This window comes from Marmota monax, unplaced genomic scaffold (assembly GCF_021218885.2).
Source record: "Marmota monax isolate L192 unplaced genomic scaffold, Marmota_monax_Labrador192_F-V1.1 WCK01_AAM20220418_F8-fsc00067, whole genome shotgun sequence".
Lineage (NCBI taxonomy): Eukaryota > Metazoa > Chordata > Mammalia > Rodentia > Sciuridae > Marmota > Marmota monax.
This window is the reverse complement of record NW_026695065.1, coordinates 3,004,189-3,029,673: the sequence shown is the minus strand read 5'-3', so window position 1 is coordinate 3,029,673 and position 25,485 is coordinate 3,004,189. Positions and strand designations below refer to the sequence as shown.

The following is a 25,485-nucleotide window of genomic DNA, read 5'->3' as shown; positions in this document are numbered from 1 at the left end:
AGCCAATCAGCTAGATGTTGCTGGGGCTGCTGTGAGCCAATCGTCAGCCGGCAGCTGGAAGTTTGCTGGCAGCTGGAAGTTTGCTGGGGCCCCTTCGGCTGTGGCTCTCAACAAGCTTTATATTATCCTTTAAATTAAAAAAAAACCCCTCTTCCTTAGAATGAAGTTTGAAATTTTGATCATTTTTAATACACCACCAAGGTAAAATGCAACCTCTTAGAATAATGACAGCAAATGATTTTAACAATGTTTGTGTCATTTCAGTTATCAAAGATATAAATTTAATATTTTTCTTAACCATTTTACTGTAGGTTATATTTACTAGTTTTCAAAACACTCAGAATTTAAAAAAGAAAAAGCTTAATAAATGAAAGAACAGCATTTTTTCTTGGATTTCTACTGAAGACTGAACAGTTTCTCAGGAAAACTAGACTTTCTAAGTGGGATCAATTTATATGTCTTTGGTTGTTTTGTGTCATGAGAAAAATCTGCATCCTTAAGTTACTTAAATGTCTGGTGGTTCAAATGTAAATGTTTGTAAATATGCAATTTAACAACAAATATAATTTAAATTATATGTTTTGATCAGATACTGGCATAAAAGAAAGGAAATCCTCCACCATATACATGTTGTCTGTAGGTTGTTTGAGAATGATGAAGTAACATCTATTTTAAAATAGAATTTATTCGGACAAGCAATAAATATATCACTCTAGTAAGGCCTTTATTATATATATATTTAAAATTTTAATCTAATGAATTAATGACATTTATAATTGGTCTTTAATTTCTTTTTACTTCCCTACTGGCTCATTATAAAACACAGAGCAACTTGAAATATAACATTGCCATTTCATGTTTTGTGACATTCTTATTAAAAATAATTTCTAAATCACAACAAATATCTCAACTAAAATTGCATATTTCAAAGATATTCTTAATAATATTTTAGGGGGTACTAGGGATGGAACTCAGGGGCATTTAACCACTGAGCCATATCCCCATCCTTAGTTAATCTTCAGAGACAGGGTCTCACTCAGTTGTTTAGTGCCTTGCCATTGCTGAGGCTGGCTTTGAACTCACAATCCTCCTGCCTCAGCCTCCCAAGCTGCTGAGATCATAGTCATGCATGCTGCACCCAGCTTAACAATAATTTTGATGATTACTTTTAAATCAAAATTAGCTGGGCAGGTAGTACTTACTTGTAAGGCCAGCTACTTGGGAAGCTGAAGCAAGAGGATCCCAATTTTTAGGCCAGCATGAGAAAGTTTAACAAGACCTTGTATCAAAATAGAACTGAAAAAGATTGGATACATAGTTCAGAGGTAGAATGTCCTGAGTTCAATCCCCAGTACTGCAAAATACATACATACTTACATACATACATACATATATAAAAGACTGAAGATTAATTTTGCTAAAAGTTCAAAAATACACTTGGTAAAATGAGAGAATACATTAAATTAACATTCCTTAAGTTTTCAAGAAAGACTATTCTTTATTTGCATTCACTACTATTGCCAGAATTGTCTCCTATTTAAGAAGAGTTAAATTTTTATTATTTAGCAACAGGTAGGCTTTACCACTCATCACACTATCAATATGTAATAGAAAAATTGTGAAAATACAATACTTCCACTTGCACTACCTATTTTCACATTTTCAAAGTCCTGAAAGTCATAATCTTATTAACGTGAAATATAAAGGAAATAAAAGCCCAGCATGGTGGTGGACACCTGTAATCCCAGTGGTTTAGGAGACTGAAGCAGGAGGATTGCAAATTCAAAGCCAGTCTCAGCAATTTAGCAAGGCTCTAAGCAATTTAGTAAGACCCTGTCCCTAAATAAAATACTAAAAAGGGGTAGGGACATGGCTCAGTAGTTAAGTGACCCTGAGTTCAATCCCCAATACAAAAAACAAAACAAAACAAAAAAGAAAAAAGAAATAAAAATCCATTTTTTCTGCAAATTTCTATGGTCAAATATTATTGTAGATTCAGCAACTGAATTAATTTTAATTCCAAAGTATGTTGTCAATTATTTAAATGATGGTAGCTACCATTAATTGAGTTCTTAATATATACCAAGCTTTGTGCTAAATGAATTTAATACAACAATCCTCTGATACATGTGCTGCTATTGTCACTTCCACTTACATATGTGGAAACTGAGATCTAAATGTTTAAGTAACTTGCTCAAGGTCATAGAGCTATTAAGGTGTGAAGGTAGAATTTAAAAGCTGATATACCTGACTCCAAAGCTTAAGCTTTTACTTACAGCACACACTTTAAACAACATACAATGTTTTTGTGTTCACTTATACTGAAACAAACAAACAAAAAACTAGCAATGTTTTGGCATTGGAAATGATATCGACCAGTGAAGAGCTGTTTGCATGAAAATGTAAAAATAAGAAAGACACATGATGGCAAACAATTTTGATAGGTTTAACTTTTTCCCAGGAATCAAATTTTCTAACTTTTTAAAAATAATGAGATAAATAATTACATGGAAGTCTCATTTATGTGTTTGTATTGCCCAAGATAAATTTCAAATATATCTTCTGCAGAAAGGATTAGATACAATTTTTTTTTATATTTTTAATTTTTTATTGTGGGTTGTTCAAAACATTACAAATTTCTTGACATATCATATTCCACACTTTGATTCAAGTGGGTTATGAACTCCCACCTTCACCCCATACACAGATTGCAGAATCACATCAGTTACACATCCATTGATTTACATATTGCCATACTAGTGTCTGTTGTGCTCCACTGCCTTTCCCATCCTCCACCCTCCCCCCTCCCCACCTCTCCCCTCCCCTCCCCTCCTCTCTCTTTACCCCCTCCACTGTATAACCCTGAGGGTCTCCTTCCATTACCATGCAATTTCCCTTCTCTCTCCCTTTCCCTCCCACCTCTCATCCCTGTTAAATGTTAATCTTCTTCTCCTGCTCTTCGTCCCTACTCTGATCTTAGTTACTCTCCTTATATCAAAGAATACATTTGGCATTTGTTTTTTAGGGATTGGCTAGCTTCACTTAGCATAATCTGCTCTAATGCCATCCATTTCCCTGTAAATTCTATGATTTTGTCATTTTTTAATGCAGAGTAATACTCCATAGTCCAAATGTATATCTTCCTATTAGAAAAATGTCTACTCATTCAATAAATAATTGAGCTGGAAAATAAACTTACTAGATTCCACATCTCATTGAACTTGATGTTGCATAACTGGATAATTTGCACTAAAGACATTTAATGGAATTATATTTCATTTTCTTTGGGAACTTATGTTAAAATTAGATCAGAAGTCCCAACTTTACAAATCTCATTTTCTCCAGATATGCATTATGCATAAACACGTTTCCAGCACTAATTTTTACTTAAGCTTTATGTAATGGTTTTGACAAATTTGCATAGATGAGGAGGAATTAAAAAATATCTTTACTGATAATTTATCATACTTGGGGGTTATTTATAGTAAAAGTATAATTTTACTCTCTTTCAACAAATCTTCTGGACTGTGACCTCTGATTATTAGGTTGAATCATATGAAGCTGCTGATATTCAACAAATTTTGATGTAAAAAAGAGCAACGTCACATGGTCCAAAGTCACATATTCTGTGTAGATATTTAGTCAGAATTTCTATCAATATTCAATTCTCTATGTAGATCACTACATTAATTAGAAAGTATTTATTTTAAATACCTAGGGAATACACACATCAGATATTAGGAAAACTTATTTCAAGCAGATAGAAATTACCAAACTGTGTGGACCTTTATAATAATGTAACTTTGAAGTGAGGTGAGCAACAGGATGCTTAAATAAGCAAAGTGAAATTACTTATCTGAGAGCTGTTAAATAAGCAGTCAAAATAGAAGGTGTGGTGATGAGAAGCAAGAAATAAAAGAGAACCAAAAAAGATATGCTTTAGTAGACAGAATTAATTGGTTCAAACTATCTGTGGTATACTAGCATAGGTAACTATAAAGAAGAAATGACAAAACCATAAATACAAAGCAAAGCTGAAAAGCATCCTTGTTTTATACATAAAAAAACATATTTAATTTGGATGAGTTTCTGTGGAACACAGCATGCCAACAACAACTAGGATAACAATGTTTCTCCATCTTTTCTAATGTATGCATACAGTTCCATGTGTATATCTGTCAGCACTGCTGCGTTATCATACAGTGTCCTATAAATTTGAACAAGAAAAGTATCTGTCCCACTTGAAAGAAGACCAGTTTTTGAGTTTCCTCACTTACATGTTTTCGTAAGTGACCAGCACTTCAAAGAAGCCCATTTTTACCAAATCAATATGCTTTCACGTCATCATAATTTTATTGATTCATTTTAAGCTTTTTAACATATTTTGGCCTTCCAGATATTTGCCTCTCCTTAGCATCTTTTCCTTATAAAGCTGTCTAAGCGTGACTGTTAGTCACTTGTAACACCTGGAGGATTGATGACAAATGCCATTCTTAATACAGTCTGAAAGTTTGATATTGAGTCTAGGATGAATCCATTTACACAATGAAGAATCTTTATCAAAACTAGTTCTTGATATTTAATGTTATATAAAATGTTAATGTCCATATAGTTTTAGCTTTCTCAATGTCCAAATTTTCTTAGTTTTCAAATGCAAATTTACTTTGAATTTACTTTGTAGATATAGTTTTAAAAAGTACTCATCTCATTCCAAATGAAAGGTAAATGTGACTTTCACAAATGAAAGCTTTTTTTGATATTCAGGAAAATCATGCTTGTTTATTTCCTTCCCCCTGAATATAATCAAGGATAAATCAACTATTTCTATGAAAATGATTTTTAATCTGATTATTTGAAGAAATTTCTCTTCAGGTATAACATACCTGCATCTTAATTTTTGTTAATGAATTAAAAATCTAGAAGCCCTCTTCTGGACTCTAGAGACTCTTTTTTATTGACTAACAAGTGTAGAAAATAAATTCTTCTTTTTAAATTTAGTTTAAATATTTATTTTAAATTATTCAGAGCTGAATAAGTAAACACCTCTACTTTTTAAGGTTATTTTATTTCAGACTCAGATGAAATAATAAACTTTTTTAGAACAGGCATTTCTACTTTTAATAAAAAGATAACTTCTAAAATTTAAATCAAGTATTCCTAAAATTAAATATAACACCATGTGCCTTAAAAGACATGATGAATTGAATGTACTTATCATAGGATTAGTTTTAGATTTGTCTTTTTTCAAGTCATTGATAGCACCAGGACAGGTATTCATTTTCAAAAGAAAGCAATTACTGCCTCATGCTAGATGAAAAACAAAGGGGGTTACATAAACATTAAATTATACATAGCCATTTAATTACAGCAAAAGTATATATTTCATATCACCTTTGTTCAAAGTGCTATTTGAAAACTATTTATATATTTGTCTTGATTTTTTTCAGACAGTATTTGTGTATATATCAAATCCTTATTCTCTTATTGTGCATTTCAAAGGCAACTAAGAATCAGCAGGTAAGTAAATTCATAGTGTTATGCAAACAGTAGCCTTAAAAAGCCTAAGCATGTAGTCTTAATTGTTAATTTTATTTTTACTTTTAGAAAAAAAAATTACTTAAAAACAGGATTAGAAAGGATATTTTCAAGTTGATTTTTTGGCATAGATATACACATGTAGAACGGAAGTAGAAAATAAAGTGACCTGTAGTAAAATATTCACTCTTTCAAGAACTCATTTTATGAAGAATGAGTGGTGAAAACTCAGTGGAGTAAAGGGAAAAAAATACAGTATAGTGAAAGGAAAAGAAAAGGAAAAATGGAAGTAAATTAAACCTGTTGCTCAAAAACTTCGGGGAGTCATCAAGTCATTATGAATTTGGCAACTCTCTCTGGTCTTCTCACTCCCCTGACATGGAATGTGGTGGAGCTTACTACTAAGGGATTAAAGTGCTACTAGTGTGGAGACAACAAAAATATATTTGTAATTGATTAATGGATGAGAACTTAAAAGATCTAGTTTGTTTTCTTTTCTTAGTGTATATGATGATTGCAAATTCTTATTTAGGAACACGTGTGTAATCATATTGCCATTTGTCTTTGTAAATAAGCCTTTCTATAAATAATAATATTTAAAATGTAAATAATGTTTAAAATGTGAATAATATACATATTTTGTAACTACACAAATGCACTTGCAAAAATATTTAGAAAAATATACAATAAAATTATGTACTGTATCATCTGGTTTTATAAGTAGTTTTATGCAATGCTTAATTTTAAAAACTGATACATGAACATATATCAGTATTTATAGTAATTTTATGAACATAAACACATAAAATTTGAAGACTCATACCTCTGAATTCTATTATTCTAAGTAACACATTTTTTTGTGCTTTATCACTTATTTGCACAGGCTCACAGAAAAATAGCTGAATGGCCATTATTTTTATTTCACAGGCAGGAAACTATTTGAAAAGATCTGCAGAAATTCATTGTAAATCAAGTGCAAGGCCAGAAATCTACCTTCTCTTATGACTCTTTAAACAATCAGCTCAGTTATAGCATCTTTTATACTATACTAAAAATGTTAAATGTTTGATTCCCCAGAACTTTCTTTTAATACACTTTTGGTATTTATTAGACTAGTATGATATCTCAATAGAAATAGGATCTTTCATTTAATAGAGCTACATGACTTCATGATTTATCATTAATGGGAGGATGCTAGAAATTTAATTGTAGACATAGCTTTTTAATGTAGAAGGTCAAGATTAAATCTCCATTCTATTTTGTATATATTCTTCTAAAATTTCAATTTTAAATATCCATGTATGTAAGATCATTTTGAAAAGATAATTCAAGAAAATACTACATATGGAGTAAATAAAAAATAAGCTAATAAAAATCTTTGGGGAAGAATAGCATCTGACTATGTATTAACTGATGATATAAAATAAGAAAATATAATAAGTTGGGATTGAATAATTACTTTTACATATCTGCTTGGGATATATACATTATATTGCTTATTATATAATTTCATATATATGTATTTATATATACACACACATTACAAAGGAAGAAATAATACATGCCTTAGTGAAATACATTCCAACAAGGATTAGCTCTTACAACATCTCTGCTGTTTGGCAGTAAAATATACTAACAACAAGAAGACAGCCTAAGTACTATAAAATATATTCTGTGCTGTGAAAATTAGAATACTCAAGTAACAAAGTAGCACTGCATACTTAAAAAAGAAATATACTGTGTGTGTGTGTGTGTGTGTGTGTGTACAGGGGATTGTACTTGGGCTCACTGGACCACTGTGTCATATTCCCAGCCCTATTTTGTATTTTATTTAGAGACAGACTCCCACTTACTTGTTTAGCACCTCACTTTTGCTGAGACTGGCTTTGAACTCATGATCCTCCTGCCTCAGCCTCCCCAGCCTCTAGGATTACAGGAGTATGCCACCATGCCCAGCAAGAAATACAATTTTTAAGCATTTGCTTAAACCTAATTTGAAGGCCATTATGTATCAAAAATTTCAAAAACTATGTATTTGTACCTGTATTTTACAAAAGTAATTCTATCGATTCTATTTTTTTCAAGAATTTTAAAATATGTTAGGAAAGAACACATAATGTTTACCTACTAGAATTCTGCCATGCTAATTTGCCTTGTACTTATCAAGCAAAAGCATTAGTGTTCATCTATGTTTTTTTTAATATATTTGCACTTTATGTTTATTATAATTGCAGGATAATTGTGTTAGTTAAGAATATAAGTACAAGAGAAAATATTTAAACATTTGCCTGGTCTTTGATCAATATCTGTGACTCACAATATTCCATTCTGGCTGATAAGCCCTATGGATACGATTAATGAATAAGAAATCCCTGCCTTTGACTTGTTTAAATCAGAAATATAGACTGTTATTTAGACAATAAGGCAAATGTCCACATAAAAATAAAACTAACAGTTAATTTGAAAGAAAATCAGTTAAAATAATTGATTGATTCAACTAGATGTGATACTGTGCAGATGAATTGTAAATAAGCTCAATTCTCTTTGTGGTTCAAGAGAATGTTATTTAGTTATTAAATGCTGTGAGATATTTTATCCCTCTAGTATTTATCTGATATGATGTGTCAGGATTTCTGAACATACACTAGAATTGAAAGGTATTATTTTAACTTGAAATTGTCCAAGAAAATCCATAAAAGCCCTAGATAAACCTTGTCAAATTTCTAATAAAAATGAAATAAAAAATGCAATAACCTTTGGTGAGAAAGATCAGAAGGCAGCTCTGGTTTTAATTTGCTTACACTGATTATATAAACTACAACAAAAATAGAATTATCAAAGGAAAAAGTCTAGGTTTTAAGTTAGACACTTAATGTGTGTGTTTATATTTTTTCACACAGTTACTGAATTTTTAATGATAGGTGATTTCATAGAAAATATATTTCTTTTACAATTAAGATGTCCATAAGAAAGGAAAGCCTTAATATTCAGTTTAACTACTGTAGTTTTTGTTTACTTGTTTATTTGTTTCCTCAAGTTATGATTTTGTATAGCCCTAGCACAGTTATATACAACTGAGATATGAAAATAATAGGAAACATATATCTAAAGAGAAATAAAATAAAATGTCCATGTGCATAGCCATTATTAATATAGTTAAATTGGATTTCAAAAACGTTGGCAAAAATAAATTTATATTTTTCATTCTGGTTAAAAATGGGGCTATGAAGACAAAAATATATGAATGATTCCTGATGTGGCCACTTGCTATCTTTGTACCTGTAGGCAAATCTCAATTTTCATATTTATAATATGAAGATAATTAGAATACCTCCTACTCACAGGGGCACAGATATGGACATATAAGGTATAAGTAACTAAAGAACAGAGCAACCTTGTGAGTAATTTGGACTGGACCAACTTTTGGTGTGTGTGTGTGTGTGTGTGTGTCTCTGTGTGTGTGTATATATTTATATATATATATATATATATATATATATGTTTATATATTATATATTATATATTTATATTATATGAGTATATATATATATATATATATATATATATATATGATTATCAATTGTGCAAAACACAATTTTTTGGTAATTAGTTATTACTATTTTAACCATAACTTTTGGCTACATAACTCTGGATTTTTCAGTTTCTGTGAACTTAGTAGTTTTGAGAATTAACTTATCAAGGAAATTATTTCTAGAAAAACAGCTAAAATAAAATGCTATTGACAATTTTTGTTCCTTCTTCAGTCCTTTAACAGTTGCAAACTTTACCTGTCTTCAGTAGTTTCTGAGAAATTCTTCCCCATTAATCTTTTCCACCGCATAACTACAATTTAAAAATTTATCTCAAATAAATCTCAAGCTAAAATTTCAAAACAGTCATTTTCTTTAAAGGAAACAAAACTACACCAAGAACTTTTATGTGGAAATTTAGTTAAAGATATTCAAATCAATTATTAATTTACTCTTACAACTTATACTATGAGAAAGAATGTATATTTCTGGTAGAGTGGAAAGGAAGGAAGGGAAGGAAAAGGAAAAGGAGAAGGGAGAATTCATAAATCAATACGTGTTACAGATACAATGCTTTCTGCTCATAATGAAAATCCTTTAAATTTTGAGAAACCAAAACAGATAGAATCTCAACTACATAAAATTAATTTTCAATCAAACAATAACTAGTAGGGCAAAATATAACTATGTTTGCTGGATTTTACATTTAACCAAAAGTTGTTAAAACAGCATGACCTTTAAAGGTGTGTTTGCTGAGCAAAAGTTTGCAACTCTTTTCCATTAATCTATTAAAAGCCTAATGTGTTAGACATTTTTAGCAGGAGAGCAAACACCTTTAGAATAAACATGGAAAATATTCAATTTTCTTTAAATAAGCAAAAAGTAAGTTCCATAATTTGGATATTTAGTAGTTTTTATGGAACTTTAAAGCTTTACATCAATGTATTTTGAAGTCCTAATTCACAGAGTCATGCTATTCAAGTTGAGTCTACTATAAAATTGTCAGTATTTCTTCAAACACATTTCTAGGATTCAAGACATATGTTGAAGTAGAGCAATTTCAATACATTTTAACTTGTAATTCAAAACCTGGTTAAGGACATATATCTTACATTCAAGATGGCAAATGCTATAAATTATGTATTATCACCTTATGTAATTTAGATTTTATTCAGAAAGTTAATGAGTAAGTATTTTTAAGTCTTTAGTTGTACAAAAAGAGTCCATTTTGCTACTTAATGCACTTGTACTTGGTATTTACTATTCAAATCTACAAAATGAATTGTAGCACTTAAAACATTTCAGGCTACATAGTCATCATACTTTTATTTTTTTTTAATTTTGTTATCACTTTTCCTATAGCAAAGTAGGTGTAACTGACCTTAACTTACACTTAAATAGCATTTGCATTTTAGTAAGTTACTTCAGAAAGTGCATAAGTTATGCACAAACAAAAAACTATAACATTGTAAGTTTGTTTAAAAAAATCAAATAATTTAGAAATTCCAGGAAATTACATGATTAGGAACATGCATTTCAATGAAATAGTGCTAGAATCTCCATATGAAGCCAGTAATAATAAGAACAGATAGAAAAGCCTAGCAGCAAACAAATTGAATATAGTTTCCTGGAAGTATTGCTAGTTGTGAATTACTTCAGCATACTATAATTCAGTCAAGCTTGAGTATCTTATCAAAATTTCCATTTTGTATAGAGAAAAGTTAACTCTAACTTTGATTCCCTACCTAAGAAGCATCTTCTTCCTTTTACTTCATTTTTTTTGAAAAATTCAAGTCACCAAATAATTCCCAAGCTAAGTTATCCATAAGTAGTAACCCAAACTATATGACCTAGTAAACAGTTCAAGGAATTTTAAATTACTCCTAACTAACTTGTTGACTGAGATAAACCATTAAACTAATCTGGACAAACCTGATCCTTCCTTTTGTAAAAAGGAAATTAGAAAGAGAAAAAGGAGAGGATTAAGTATGGCTACCCCACCTAACTCACAAGTTAGTTTGATTTGTTAAGAATAGGCTCACAAATAAATACCAATGCTCTGTAGAAGAACAGTAGTTTTAAGGAAACTTTATGAAAAGGATAGGTTTTATCTTTTATATTCAGTAGCCCTTTGACTGAATATATGTCATCACTTATACTTTTAAGTCTTCTAATTTTCTCAGGAGATTCATTAGGAAAGCTAAACAAGGTTTGTTTCTCCGACAACAAGATATTTTTGTAATACCTTCTAATAATCTAGTTCTTCCAAGGGAAAAAGAAGTGTGAGTCTCCTAGTGGGTAAAACACTTCACCCCATGTGGTTAACTACTATTAAAAAAATTTATATTGTGAAAATGCTTAAATATATTTCAGATAAAAGGAGAAACCTGAAACCTCCCGAATTTGGTAATAATTGCAAGCATTGCTAAGACTGAGTTAAAGTAATGTATTTTAGTTTTTTATTTAACACTTTGTATATGAATTTATAGCAGTAATAGATTTTCTTTTTTCTCCCACATACTCTCCCTCCAGGCCTATTCTCTCAAATATTTTTACCTTCACATGGAAGAAAACTCTTAAAGAGTTTGTCTTTGTTTTCTGGGCCTATTTTAAATTGAAATTAAATCTTATTTTTCTCCATATTAGTACTCATGTCTTATTAATTTGATCAGAGCCTTATTTTCTATTCCATTATGATTATTATATTGTTATATATTTATGTTATCACATGTTTTAAATCTCCAGGGTAGCTATGTTACCCTAATTATGCCTAATAAAATTATATGAGTGCTCTCCAAAACTTTTAAATACAAATTCAAAACTTCTAAATGATTAAATATAATACATTGTTATTTTTTCTTTGATATATATATATATATATATATATATATATATATATATATATCCTTAATCATATGTGGACCTAAAAATTAGTGCATACATTGATTGATAAAATGAACATTACTTCAGGGATCACAAGACTGAGTACTGTCTATGATACTTAAAAGGTATATAGCCTTTAGAAAAAAAAAGTTGTCTGTGTTTCATTTCTCATGTGTCAAAAGACATAATGGCAATAATAGCTGTTTGATAAGATTGTTTTGAGATCAAATCCACAAAATCCTAAAATGTAAGCAAAACAATTTTACAACGAAATTGTAATTAATTATTCACATAGTTAAAACCAACCTGTGGTATTGCCATTTCTTGTTATTGTGAAGTGCTCTTTCGAGTACATTAGCCCCCCTTATGTGTGATTTGGCTTTCTGTAGTTTGTTTTCAATGGCCAACTGAAGTCCAAAAATATTAAGTAAAAAATTTCAGAAATAGATAATTCATAAATTTTAAATTACACTTATTAGAATATATTATAATTGTTCTTATTAATTATTACTGTTAACCTCTTACTGTGCCTAAGTTATATTTTGAACTTTTTCATAGGTATGTACATACAGGAAAAATATAAAATATCACTCTACATATAGGGATTGGTTCTACACATAGTTTCAGGCATCTTTTCATAAGAGAGATCTACTGTGTGTGTGTGTGTGTGTGTGTGTGTATACATTTTTTGATTTAATAGAAAGTTTCATGAGAATGTACTTTTTTAGTTCATATGTTTGAAAACAAAAGCTTTAGTTAGCACTAAAGCATGTTCTTAGGTGATTTCATTGTTATCACTGTTTTAGTGTTTAAAGAAGTTATAAAGTCTAATAATATTTTAAAGGAAATGTTAATATTACATCTTCAGAGTATCTCACATTTCTTTAAAGCATGGTGATTATCTGAATTTTCAATCCTTATCCTTCAATCTGATTTTAATGTGGAATTTCAAATTTTTTCCTAATGAGTATAATAAAGTCAGTTCCTTACTAATACAACTACAGATTTTTTGTAATCCTGTCATATTATTAGCTATTTTTTGTACTTTGACATTTGATTTACATTATATGGTATCATCTGGCTAATTTTTCTCAACTTTCACTGTTTTGTAAAAATATATACTAAAATTATGTTATTTATAATAAAAATCCCATAATTATCAGTATTTTCCTCTATTTAAAAAAATCTCATACCATTAAGTTATATTTATATTGAATCTGAAGCAGGAAAAGGGAAAACTGACTCAATATTACATAACTGAATTGGATTACAATAATAGCATTTTATTTAATATATTTAACATTTCTAATATTTGCTAGATAAGTCTCATATTTTTCTAGTTATAATCCTGAGAAAATCTGTTTTTTCATTTTATTCAATTTGAAAATTTTTAATATTTTAATTGCCATTGAAATTAGTTTTTTCTCAGTATGTCTTAAATGTGAATAACATGTGAAAAGTTCATAGAAATAATATTTCTACCTTTAGAGGGGTGGATTTTTTTATTCCTTGAAAATAGAGTCGAAGATGGTTTGTTATTTTTTATGTTTATTTTGTTTCCCATATTTCTTTCCTTTGTTGTATATTTTTTGGGAAAAAAAAGCTATATGGTATTTTGGTTGTTATATACCCCTCCTCAGGCACACTAAGTAATGTTAAGAGTAATGAAATCCAAGGCAATTTTGGCAGACACCCAAGTTCATTTAGCACTTAAAAAAAAGCACTGTTATCCAATTGGCCCTGTAGTTCACTGAGATCCTTATGTTGCCACCAAACAAGCTCAGCTGTTGCTATTAAATTATCAGAGCTTACAAAAAACATACAGTTTCACTGGGAAGGTGTTGGCTTCTGAATCCCAATGCCACAATTAAGACATGAATATCATTTTTGAAGTGATAACTATTTCAGATGTTTCTCTAACTCTGCCACAACTAAAATGTGCCTCCTAAAAAATAGTTTAAACATCCACACTTGATTCATTTCAGTAGCTAGATTTCATGTTTTAATTTGAGTCTGGTTCCACACAGAGATGAACTGCACTTAAAGAAATAGAACTATGGAGGCTGGGGTTGTGGCTCAGCGATAGAATGCTTGCCTAGCACATGTGAGGCCCTGGGTTCAATCCTCAGCACCACATATAAATAAATGAGTAGAATAAAGGTATTGTGTCAACTCATAACTAATATATATAAAGAAATAGAACTATGGAAGTTGTCCTAGACTGATTATGAATGAATGGTTCACCTACATTAAGGAGCTATATTCTAATATAAGAATCCAGTTATGATGAAAGGAATAAGCATGATGTCTATTTAAAATTTCTTCCTGCTTTTAGGAGTATCCTTAGGCAAATAGTGAGTACAATATAATAACATCTTTCCTTGCCTGCTTTTGTTGTTGTTGCTGCTGTCCTGCAAAATGTGAGACACTAATAAGAAAAAAAATTTTCAAATAAGGTAAATGAAAACTCAGCTGCCTATTTTGTTCTGAATCTGAATTATTAACTGAAATATTAACATTCAATATTTTACAAATTAGGATCTTCAAGGAACTGTACTATACTTAAACTGCTCAAAGCTTTTCAAAATGTTTGAGATTATAGATAGATAGATAGATAGATAGATAGATAGATAGACAGACAGACAGACATATGTATATGTAAACTGGTGACACTGTGTGGCCAGCCAGTGTTTTCATTTTCTAAACAATATAAATGTATTCATATACAGCCTATGAAATAGAGATAACAATAAAATGGGAAAGTAACTGGTTTTATTCAGAACTACAACTGTGACTGATATAGTTATGCCAAAGGTTAAAAATCATTTTTAACATCCAAATGCAGATAATTATATATCTATTCGAACTCTTAAATTTATTTTTTTTTGCAAAATACCTAAACTGAATCTTTTTTTAAAAAAAATCTGTTACTGTTGGTTTATTTCACCTTTGTCATGATTCTTTACCAGATTATGAGCTGGCTCCTAAAAATGCAGAATTTGAGGCCTCAAATAGAAGTTACAAATTCAGAATCTGCATTTTAACAACATTTCTAGAGGATCCCTTTGCACATTAAAGTTTTAGAAGCACAGGAATAGAGTCTAACGTCCTATAAATTGGAGTTTAACACATCATTAGCAGTGATGATGATTGATTAGAATGTCCTTTGATTCTGTTATAGCTACTAAACTATATAATTTTTTACCATTATCCTTATTTTTGCACATTTCCATATTCTAATATGCAAACCTGAGGCATTCAGAAAGAGTGGTATTTAAGAGATTCATATTCCCCCTCCAAATAATCAGGCTTTGCATTCATTCACATTATGAAATGGCCCAGATATATTGTAACTGCTTTATCTCATGGACATTAAAACTAAGGTCATGGACTAAGAAAAGCTGCAGACAAGGAGAGCTATAAGAACTATGAAGCCTGAGTGAAGGCTAAAATGTTAGTATTAAACTATGCAAATTATTTTCTGTTTTAAAGAGAAAAACAATGGAAATATTGCCTAATGACCACAGAGCCAGGTCAGAGCACATGTAAAGGTTTCCTCTTGTATGTATGTGTGTGTGTGTGTGTGTGTGTTTTATTACCCATTCTTAAGCTTCTTTTTAAAAAATAATGTATTGACATGGTATGGAAGATTTTTGATTCTAGTAAATTAGTGAAAATCGTCAATTCCACTTAATACATTCTAAACCTATAATATTAGAAGTGAAAGAGAGAAGCCAGCATAGGTGGTTTCAAAAAGGTTGCATGTTTCACTCTAAACTGAAATCCAGGCCCTATCACATAACACTCTCGCAGCTCTCTTTCTTCTCCAGTTGACTTCCTCTCTCCTCCCGCTTCCCTTCTTTCTTTAAGTAAATTAAAGCACTGTGCAGTGTAAGGTTATTCAGGAAAAAAAAAAGGAATGCTTTGCTTTAACATATATTGCCTGCCTACCTTTGCATGACCTATACTCCCTAACACACACACACACATACACACACACACACACTTTGGCATAGGGAATAAGATCATGTAGTAAATAGATTAAATTTTAGGAAATTTACTCAAAATATTCACTAAGTTAAATTTAAACCTTCAGGAAAATGTACATTTTGTCCATAAGGTAAATAGGCACTTCCAAAAATAATACCATCCTTCCAGGAATATACATTTCTAGCCATCTTCAGTAAATGGCTTTTCCAGTCATTTTTTAAACTTAAATTATTTATATCATTTAATGCATTGATAATTTATTTTATCTACTTAGTCTGAAAGTCAAGACCTCATTTAGTATATTTCATAACCTAATATGCACCAATCAGAGGCTTTTAATAATCTCAATTTGAAACAAGGTATATAAATCATTATAGTGTAAATCTTAATCTGAAGGTGAAATTGCTTAATAAAATCAGACAAACAAATCTTGGATATACTTAACTTGCTGAAAAGATTTGAAATTATTATTGCATTTTAGCAAAACATAATTAAAAAGCTCTACATGATAGAGTTGGATTTCTAGACATATTGGAAAGTAGGAGTACATATACATAGGAAGCAAATCAATCTCTACTCAATACCTTAAGTATTGGGCACTCATTACACATCTGTGAGCTTTAGTTTAGTTTTTGTTTTGTTTTGTTTTGTTTTTCTGTAAACTATAGGGTTTAGAATAAATTATCTTTCTGGTCTCTTCCACTTCCAGAATCTATCAACTATAATGCATAGAGTGATGCACAATAAATATGTTTTGAATTCAATTTAATGTGACTATATATTATTGTGTTGTTGTTTCTTGCTCCTGCCCTACTGGAATGTAAACTTCTTAAAGAAGTTTCTTTCTTAAATTTCTTTAAGATCTATTCTTCACAATCCTGTCCAACACCCACAACTAAAGTATTGCAATGCTGGATAAGCTGTAGGTTTTAGTTATCAATGTTTAATGAAACAATGCAGTGAAGCTGGTAATACCTGCAAAGCCAAACAAAGGACAAGGAAAAAATGCATTATGTACCGCGGTTTGTAAACCATTACATGATCCCTCCCCCCTTCTGGAAAGAGCCTTGAAATAATTTACAACTCTTTCATTTCACTTTTGGGGAAACTAGTCCAAGGAGGTGAAATTATTTGCCCAAGACCACTTTCTAGATATAATGAAATAATAAAATGTCTGATATTCACACAATTTAAATAAACCCTTTGCTCTCATTTACCATTTACCTCAAAACAGGTGAAGAAGAGTTTATAATCCTGAAGACAACAAACAATGATTTCCGTATTGGAAGTTTCATATCCTTTTGGTCAACATGATACAAATCTACATACAATTGGCTACAAAATCATGTTGTCTCAAAGATGATATGTCAAAATAAAAATGCTATTTAAAAACAGTGACCAATATCTCCTAAAATAAATCACATGTAAAAAAATAGATGTTTTAAAAATATAAATTAGGATAAAGCACTAAATATTTGCCACATTAAGTTAACTCCAACATTATAAAGTGGCATTAGGATGGGTTACGATTTGAATTATCCTTATAAATAAAATGAAGGGAATGGATGAATATGTATACAGTTAACATTTCAATAGTCTATTATTTCACTACATAGTTTTTAAATGATAAAGACATCTAAGAATATAATGAAAATAGCCAATCAGTTGATAAACTTATTTTAATAATCTTAAGTATACACATCTTTGAGATTTTTAGTTTTTAATCCAAGTTGCATTTTATTCCCTTTTCACATTCAGAACTTTGAAAAAGTATGCTAAAGGAAACAAGAGAGGATGTTAGGAAAAGCCTAAGGCATTCCCTCTTTCCTAACTGCATAGCTTTAACTGATTTCACCCACCTGACTTTCAGTCTCTCCACTGGTCGAAGAGGTGTAACCATACAGTATTTTTTTTTCTATTCAATGTTTTTATGAGACTATAATAATATAATTAATTCCTAAAAAAATATAGAATACATATTGAAGGTGCTAACTAGGATAATAAATCAAACAAAAGTGTGGCAGAAAACAATGTAAGATTTTTTTTATACAATAACAGTAACCGAATTATAAGATCAATTTCAAATATAAATTTGCATTCTAATCACTTAAATACCTTAAAAATGAATTTATCATTTTATTTAGTTAAAATACATCAGCAAATTAATTTCATTATTGCCTTGATAAAAGAAATGTTAGATGATTAAAACATTTTTAACAGAGAAAAATTCTCTGCAGGGATTTTTTTTCTCTCTTTTTTTTCTTTGCTTTTTTATTTGTTTACACAAATCACAGCAGTCACAATTAGCAGATTAGGTGGACAAAATCATTCTTTCTGCTTTGTGCTGGAAATGATTATAACCATTACCATTCTTACTTTCAAAATGTATTATATTGACCTGATGTTTAACATATTAGAGACAATTAAAAGGGCAGTTTAAATCTTTGAGCAGTTGAGGATTTTTAGAGTGTAAAAGATAATAGAAACATTTATGATTTCTGGCAAGTCACTCTTCCAATTCAAAGTCTTAACTCTAAAAGATTCTTTTTTTTCCATTCTTTTACCGTTTGATAATGAAAATGCAGACTTTCCACACATGTAAGAATCTCAAAAGATTCCTTTCACCCTAAAATAGCTTTCTCTATCACTAAACCCTATGTTTTATAATTAACATTGCATAGGGCATAAATCTTGCAGGACCATGGCACATAGGTCAATTGATGTTTTCTTTTAACAAAAGAGGGCCACATTTTAGGGATGATGCTTTCATTATGAACTTCTATAGAAAAATAACATCATTTTCAAACATTATTAGATTAATTTAATTAATTTAACATTGTGGATCAGTCTAGAATATCAAGGCATCTTACCTAGTTTTCTTCATTCTGGATACTGACTGATCAATAAAGTCCTCAGACAATAGAATTCTGCTCAGATAATAACATATGATTTGGAATGCTATAAAGTCAATCCAATTAAATGTACATATATATTTTATTTTTTCCCATAGGTAAAACTCACATCTTTGATGTTTTTATGTATATTCTTTATTTCTTCCCCAATTCCCACAATGTTGAGTCAACCTCTCTGAATGTGGAGAAAAGGACAATGTGAGAATCATGTCTTTTCTACACACACACACACACACACACACACAGAACTTTCTAAGAATGTAGTTTAAAAAAAGCAAGGGTTCCTTTGTCTCTGAAGACATGTTAACTGTGTATGTTGGTATAAACACATTGACAAAGGCCTTAAAATTCTGTGTGAGGGCAGATGGAGGGATCTGCTGGGGAGGGGCACCCTCTCGAAATATTTCAACTAAGTAAAAAGAAAAAAGGATTAAAAAAAGAAGTTTACAGAAAACATAAACAGAATGACCCACTGGAAGAAAGCACACCAGAAAGGATGGGTTGCAGAAAAACGATGTCAGGAGTATGGGGTGAGAAATTCAAGAAAAGTATGAAATAGTCCCCAGAGTATGACTGAAACCAAAGGAAAACTGATATTCACAGGCATAACAACAAAAAAAAAAAAAAAACAGAGGAATTCCACTAAATATCTTGTTTGAAATTAAAACAGCAAAAGACAGCAAATCTTCATGGTAAAGAAAATTTGACAAATCTGTAAGCAACTCTGAAATAAATGTTGCTGTTTTTATTTGTTTAAAGTTTCTTTGAAGTCACTAGAAAAGACTCCAATTGGCTAATGGGGAGGAGGTTATAAAAGGGGGATAGGAATGGAAAAATTAGTGGGGTAATTTATATAGGGAAGAATGGGTGAGGGAAGACTGAGGAAAGGAAAAAGAAGCAAGATAGAGCTTTTTGTTAGTATGTAGAGTAGGAAAAATCCAAGCTCTAAAATTATGGTAGACAGAAATCTAAAGTGAGTGGTGCAGGGATGAAGCAAGAATATGTGTGCAAAATGGTGACGCAGGAAATAAGTATGCTTCAAAATGCCTAAAGGAGTGCAAGAATGCATTTATTGTTTTGGTGGAATAGGAAGTATATGGAAGGCTGGATCAGGAAATTGTGATAAGTAAAATGATAAAATTAGATGTCGCTGACTAAAGAAACATTTTCTTCCCCAAAGAATCATTCTCTCCTTCATTGATTTATTTAGGCTCTCAGTGTTTGCCCTGTTTGCTTGGTGTTATAAAATCTTCTTAACTTGGTGGCCTATTTCAATACACCAGTTTATACAATTATTTATTAAAAGAAAAACAATATTTCTACTGTGTGCCGCCTACTGTGGAAGAGTCCCACTTTGTTTTGTTGCTGCTAATACATATCTGATTGAAATTTTTGTAAAGGTGGCCTGTATCTATAAAGCACAGATACTCTTTAATTCCAAAGCCCCTCTGGACAACACACAGACCCTTCTTTAGTATGTGTACAGCACAACCTTCCAAATTTACTTCCTGGCTAGCCACTAACTAGAGTAGCTGTGTTTTAAAGTCAGAGCAACACAGATTTTATGAATCTCTTCTAAACCTCTTAACAAAAATTAATTCTTCCTTCCACTGTACTCAGCTAGAACATTTATCACATTGTATCCTGGCTCCTGTAATCTTCTGGATCAAAGAGAGCCATGCCACGTTATTTTCATAATTTTTTTTTTTTATTCCTGGAACCTATCACATTGTCTGGCACAGCCGTAGGTGACTAATTAATGTCTGTAGATTCTTTGGTGAATAAATAAAGGATGAGACCTTCTTTAAAATATGTGAAGCAAGATTATTGGAAAGAGCAATCAAATTTTCATCCTCTGAAAAATTTCCTTTCCTAGTAATAGAAAACGTGGCCACCATACCTATTTTGTCAATGTAACTCAAAGCCATTCTTTATATAAAGTCTCCTCGTCTGTGTGCCTCCCCTTGCTCCCCCAAGAATCTTATAAATCCTGGCTTGAAGGCTGTTGTGGGCTGCTTGCACAGAGAGAAGAGAGAAAAGAAATGTTTTATGCTTTCTAAATCCCTTCCTGCCACTAGCAGTCTGATAGCTCTCTATCAGGAATTTCTCTCTCTCTCTCTCTCTCTCTCTCTCTCTCTCTCTCTCTCTCTCTCTCTCACACACACACACACACACAAATAAATAAGTAAATAAGTAAATAAATAAATAAAAAGTTTTGAATACCAAGAGAAAGAATAATGTGAAATCTGCAATCCCTTCTTCCAGAGCTTCCAGCTGCCAATACCCAACAGCACTTGGAAGTCCATCAAAATAGCATTCTGGTGATAAAAGGGGGGCGGGCCTTTAGATCCTTAGAAAATGATTGAAATCTAGAAAATGTGTGTTTATGCTTGGTCTGAATTTATTTCCCATTTATGTATTTCAAACGCACAGCAACTTTAATTTTGCTGCCAGTGATATATCATGCAAAGGAAGCCTTCCAAAAGGGAGAGGAAAAATAAGTGGGGAGAACTGAGGAATTTTTAGCTCCTGCTCCCTTTACCCCCACATCTCCCACCTGCCTCCAAACCAAAATACAGTAGCTAAGCAGTTTGTTGTGAGCCTCCTGGAATGTAATTTCCTTAGTAAAGTAACTCAGCTCTAGGACCCAGATGCCCCCAACGCGCCCAGCCTCCATCCTCTCCCTCTGGCCCTGTGCAACCTTGTCCCACTGCATTCTATGGCCCTTCTCTGGGAGCTTTATAAAGAATGAATTGTCCGCAATCAGGGAAAACGGATTAGCGTCAAATTAGGAAAGTGGGGGGTTACTCCTTAAAAAGACAGGGGCAAGCTCAGTAGGGAAGCCGCAGCGGGCTTGTGTCTTGTAAACCTATTCCGGAATCTTCCCAATTTGGCTCGCCAGTTTGTAGAAGTGACTGCACAGTCTTACAATAAAGAGCACGGTGGCCTCTCCTCTGCAGTAGCAGCAGCAGGGACTGGAGCCTCTCTCTCCTCAACTTCCAATTTTCAGTTCCTTCTTTCAGTTAAGGGGACTTCCAACCCTGAGCGTCTGCCTTCGATCTTTCCCTCCCCCACCGCACCATTTCTTTGGGAAGACAAATCTCCCCTTCTAGGGAGCTTGCTTTGTGGAAGACAAGAGACTGCCGCACGGTTTTAAAGAAGCTGTAGTCTTCACATCCTCTTCCTTTCCGCGGGCGGGGGAGAAAACAGCGGAAATTTAGCACTGGTAACTATTATTATTACATCTGAAAAACTTGCCCTCTAAAATGCCGCTAAATGTACTTTCATTGTGAATAGTGAAGGTGCGAGCTGAAGGGGAGAAAAGGGAGCGCTAGGAGAAGGAGGAAAAAGGGTGGGGGAAGACCCTGATCTCGGTGTGATCCCGGGGTTCGAAATCCGTGGTGGCCCACAGTGGCAGCCCCCATCCTCAGCACCAAAGCGCACTTCTGGGGAGTCAGGGAGCTGGAGGGAGGGGCCGTGAGCTGGAGCGCGGGAAGGAACTAAGGGAAGCAAGGGCGGCTGCGCGCAGGGAGCGCGCGGGGCAGAGCTGGGACTCGCCACTCAGCCTCCTCTCTGCCCGCCAAGCCTCTCTGCCGCTGACATCATTGCCAGAAGGAGGGGCTGCCCGAGCAAAGGCGACTGGAGAAAGGGTTCTATGGCCTCACTCGCGGAGGCGCTCCAGTGCTGCTTGGCAAGCTCAGCGCCCTGGCAGTGGCGGCGGGACTCGGATCACCGAGCTGCGCGCGGCAGTTCTTAATTTAGCAGAGGGAAGAAAGGTATCTTTAGACCTTAGCACGCCCATCTCTCGGTTCTTTCGTCAAAACCGCCCTCACACAGTCCATGCTGTCTCAGATGAACCAGACAAAGACAAGAAAGGGGGGAACGTACATATACTGTTACTTCGACTTGCATTCAAATGCGCCTTCCCCAACACACACACACACACACACACACACACACACACACGAAAGAATAACACAGAGGTTTAGATTTCCCGCCTTGATTCTGAGAATTTGTCTCAAACAAGATTAAAAGTGGAATTCCATTTAGTCTTTTACCAAGTTACAAAGGTGCCTGCAAGTAAACCCCTCCCCATTTTTTTAAGTCACACCGTTTTACTTTTTAGGGAGGTGGAGGAAGATGGTCGCTTTAAGTTACAAAGCGCTGACACCTTCTTGGGTATTGTGCTCAGCGTTCCCAATTCTTCTCCGCAAGCTCCTCAGGTTGTTTTCTGGTCGCTGCGCTAGGACTATGCATGCGGCTCCTCAGAATTGCTCTGTTCCCATCTTTCCCGTCTAGCCGGATTTTTTTACCACTTTTGTACCCCCACTCAAATATCCTTTGTACAGAAACAGCTCCTAGACTAGGTTTAAATCCATCCCGTTTGGGGATGTTTCTTCGCAAGCAAGGACACTTTTTGGGTAATTTTTGTTACTCTTTGGGTGTACTTTTATTTTTTTCTTTTGTTTTGGCTTCTCTTCTCTCCTGACTTTGCTTTGTGGATGTGTGCCGCAGTAGCGCAAGTTTGTATTCCCAGGCCCCAAGGTAACATTTCGGAAGGGCACTCCGTTCACAGACATGAGGGATAGCCCTCAGGCACGCGCACACACTCATACTTCACAGGCACACCCCAGCTCCCTGCACCTCAAGCCTCAAAGGCGTCTAAAAGAGCGACCTTGCAATATATCATTCTGAAAGCAAAGGAGCCTTCATCAGTTAAGCTCTGAAAGTCCTTCCTTGGAGGAGGCAAAGAAGTGGCTTCTGCTATTTGGTCTGGGATAGTGACTGCCCCCGGGAGGCGAAATTTGTTACCAAGTGCTCATCTGTAAGTCATGTCTTCAACCCAGGACTTGTCGCTCTGCTTTTTTGAGTCTCTAAAGAAATATGCTCTTTTCCAGGTACCTGCTTTTTAAGTCACCTTTTTCCGATGACGCTCTTAAGAGGCATTTCTTTTTGTGAAAAGGAGACGGTTTTTGGCTACACGCTTCTGGAAACCCCTTTGTGGAGAGAGAAACATTTTTTCGGGTCTCTTAGAAAACGTCATGTTTATGGGATAGGTGGGAGTTTTTGGCTAAGGGAATACAAGTCATTTCTTTAGAGAAAGAGGAACCCTTTATGGTTCAGCTACACTCTTAGAAGTCATTTTTAAAAAAATGGAAACAGTACTCCGTTTTTCAGCGATGCAAATATAAGAAGTTGCTTTAGAAATAAGAGGCAGAAATTTCCACACCTACCCTCTCCATATCCAGCAGGTGTGGCCTTGCAAGTAGGGCGGGAAGGAAGGGCCAGGAGGTGAGCACCGGAAGGAATGGTCAGAGGGATCCTATGTGCCACATGGTATGCAGAACTCTTTAGCTCTGCGCCAAGGGTCGCATACCCAAGGGTTAGAGCCAGTGTGTAAGGGATCCAAACCCAAGCGCCCAGAGAAAGGAGCGCAAAGGGGCTGGCCTGGCAAAGTCCGAGTCTGATGCCAAGCTTCTGGCATTGCCCTTCAGCTCGGACCGCTCCCCAGGACTCTGGGGAGCGATCTTTTCTAGGCACCTGCCCCAATCTTAGAGTTTCATTCAGCCAAGCCGAAACTGTCCATATCTGTTAAAGTGAAAGACATTTTTGCACAGCCAATGCAGGGAAATTAATGTGTGGACACTTTTCTGACAAAAGTAAGAGTTGTCACAAAGTAACTAAACCAAGCGCGGCAGTGCCAAAAAAGATTCTTTCTGAGCTCACCTACTGGATTTGCTCTTTCTCTTACCTCTAGGGAAGAGAAGGGGAAAGGGGGAAGCGAGGACACCAGTAGCATCTTTGAAACCACCCTGTGTGCATAGTCCAGACCCCAGGCATAGGCAGCAGGCAATCTCCACGCACTAAATGCGGGACATGTCATGCCTCCCCGGCCGCAGTCTGTTCTGGCACCCAGACAGAATACTTACCCAGTGAACGACGCCTTTTGAGTAGAATGAAGAGGTAAACGAAAGAGAGAAAAGGCTTCCGCCCGCTCCACGGAGACTGCGATTGCTGTAGCGGGCTCTACCGCTACAGCTCGCAGTCCGCGGAGCAGCTGGAGTAGTAGAGGTTGTTTCTGAGGCTGTTTGGGCTGCCCGGACTGCCTGGGCTGCCTGTGCCACCGCTGCCACTGCCACTCAGTGCACTCTGTTAGGCTTGCTTTCTGCTTTGCCGCGCGGGCCACTGCGTGCTGCTCAGGCTCACGGATCCTCCCGCCCTGACAGTTCGCCGACTGCAAGGAGCCAGAGCCGAGCCAGCCCTTTTTATTGGCGAGGGGGTGGGACTATACAGAGGGGGAGAAGGGGGAAGGAAAGGGGGTGAGCGAGTGGAAGGAGTGGGGAGGAAAAAGTGAACCAGTGCCCGGGCCGCCTGCTGGGAGGGGATGGCGCAGCACCAACTGCCGGGTACCCCCCTCTGGCCCCCACTCCCAGCACCCAACATACCCCGTCGCTCTGGAGGCGGCCCCTCCCGGCTGACGGAGAACCCAGGGAGACGGGCGGGGGCGAGATAGAGGTAAGATTAGGAAGTTACTGCTCGCTGCCCTGGGAAAAAGGCGGAATGCGTGCTGGTGGCACACTCGCGTGCGGGACGAGCTGCTGGGAAAAATGCGCCGCTTTCAGGGAACATGCTTT

At 34.2% G+C, this 25,485-nt stretch overlaps 1 protein-coding gene across 6 annotated transcripts in view; it reads right to left on the bottom strand.

Annotated features, from left to right (window-relative positions):
- The window catches only part of Pcdh11x (protocadherin 11 X-linked), a 718,824-nt gene extending 693,748 nt beyond the window's left edge, over nt 1-25,076 (bottom strand). For all 6 annotated transcript variants that reach the window (XM_058573732.1, XM_058573733.1, XM_058573734.1 and 3 more), the window contains exon 1: nt 24,781-25,076. The gene's annotated coding sequence lies outside the window, so the exon portion shown is untranslated. The remainder of the gene's footprint in view (nt 1-24,780) is intronic.
- Between the last annotated feature and the right edge of the window lie 409 nt (nt 25,077-25,485).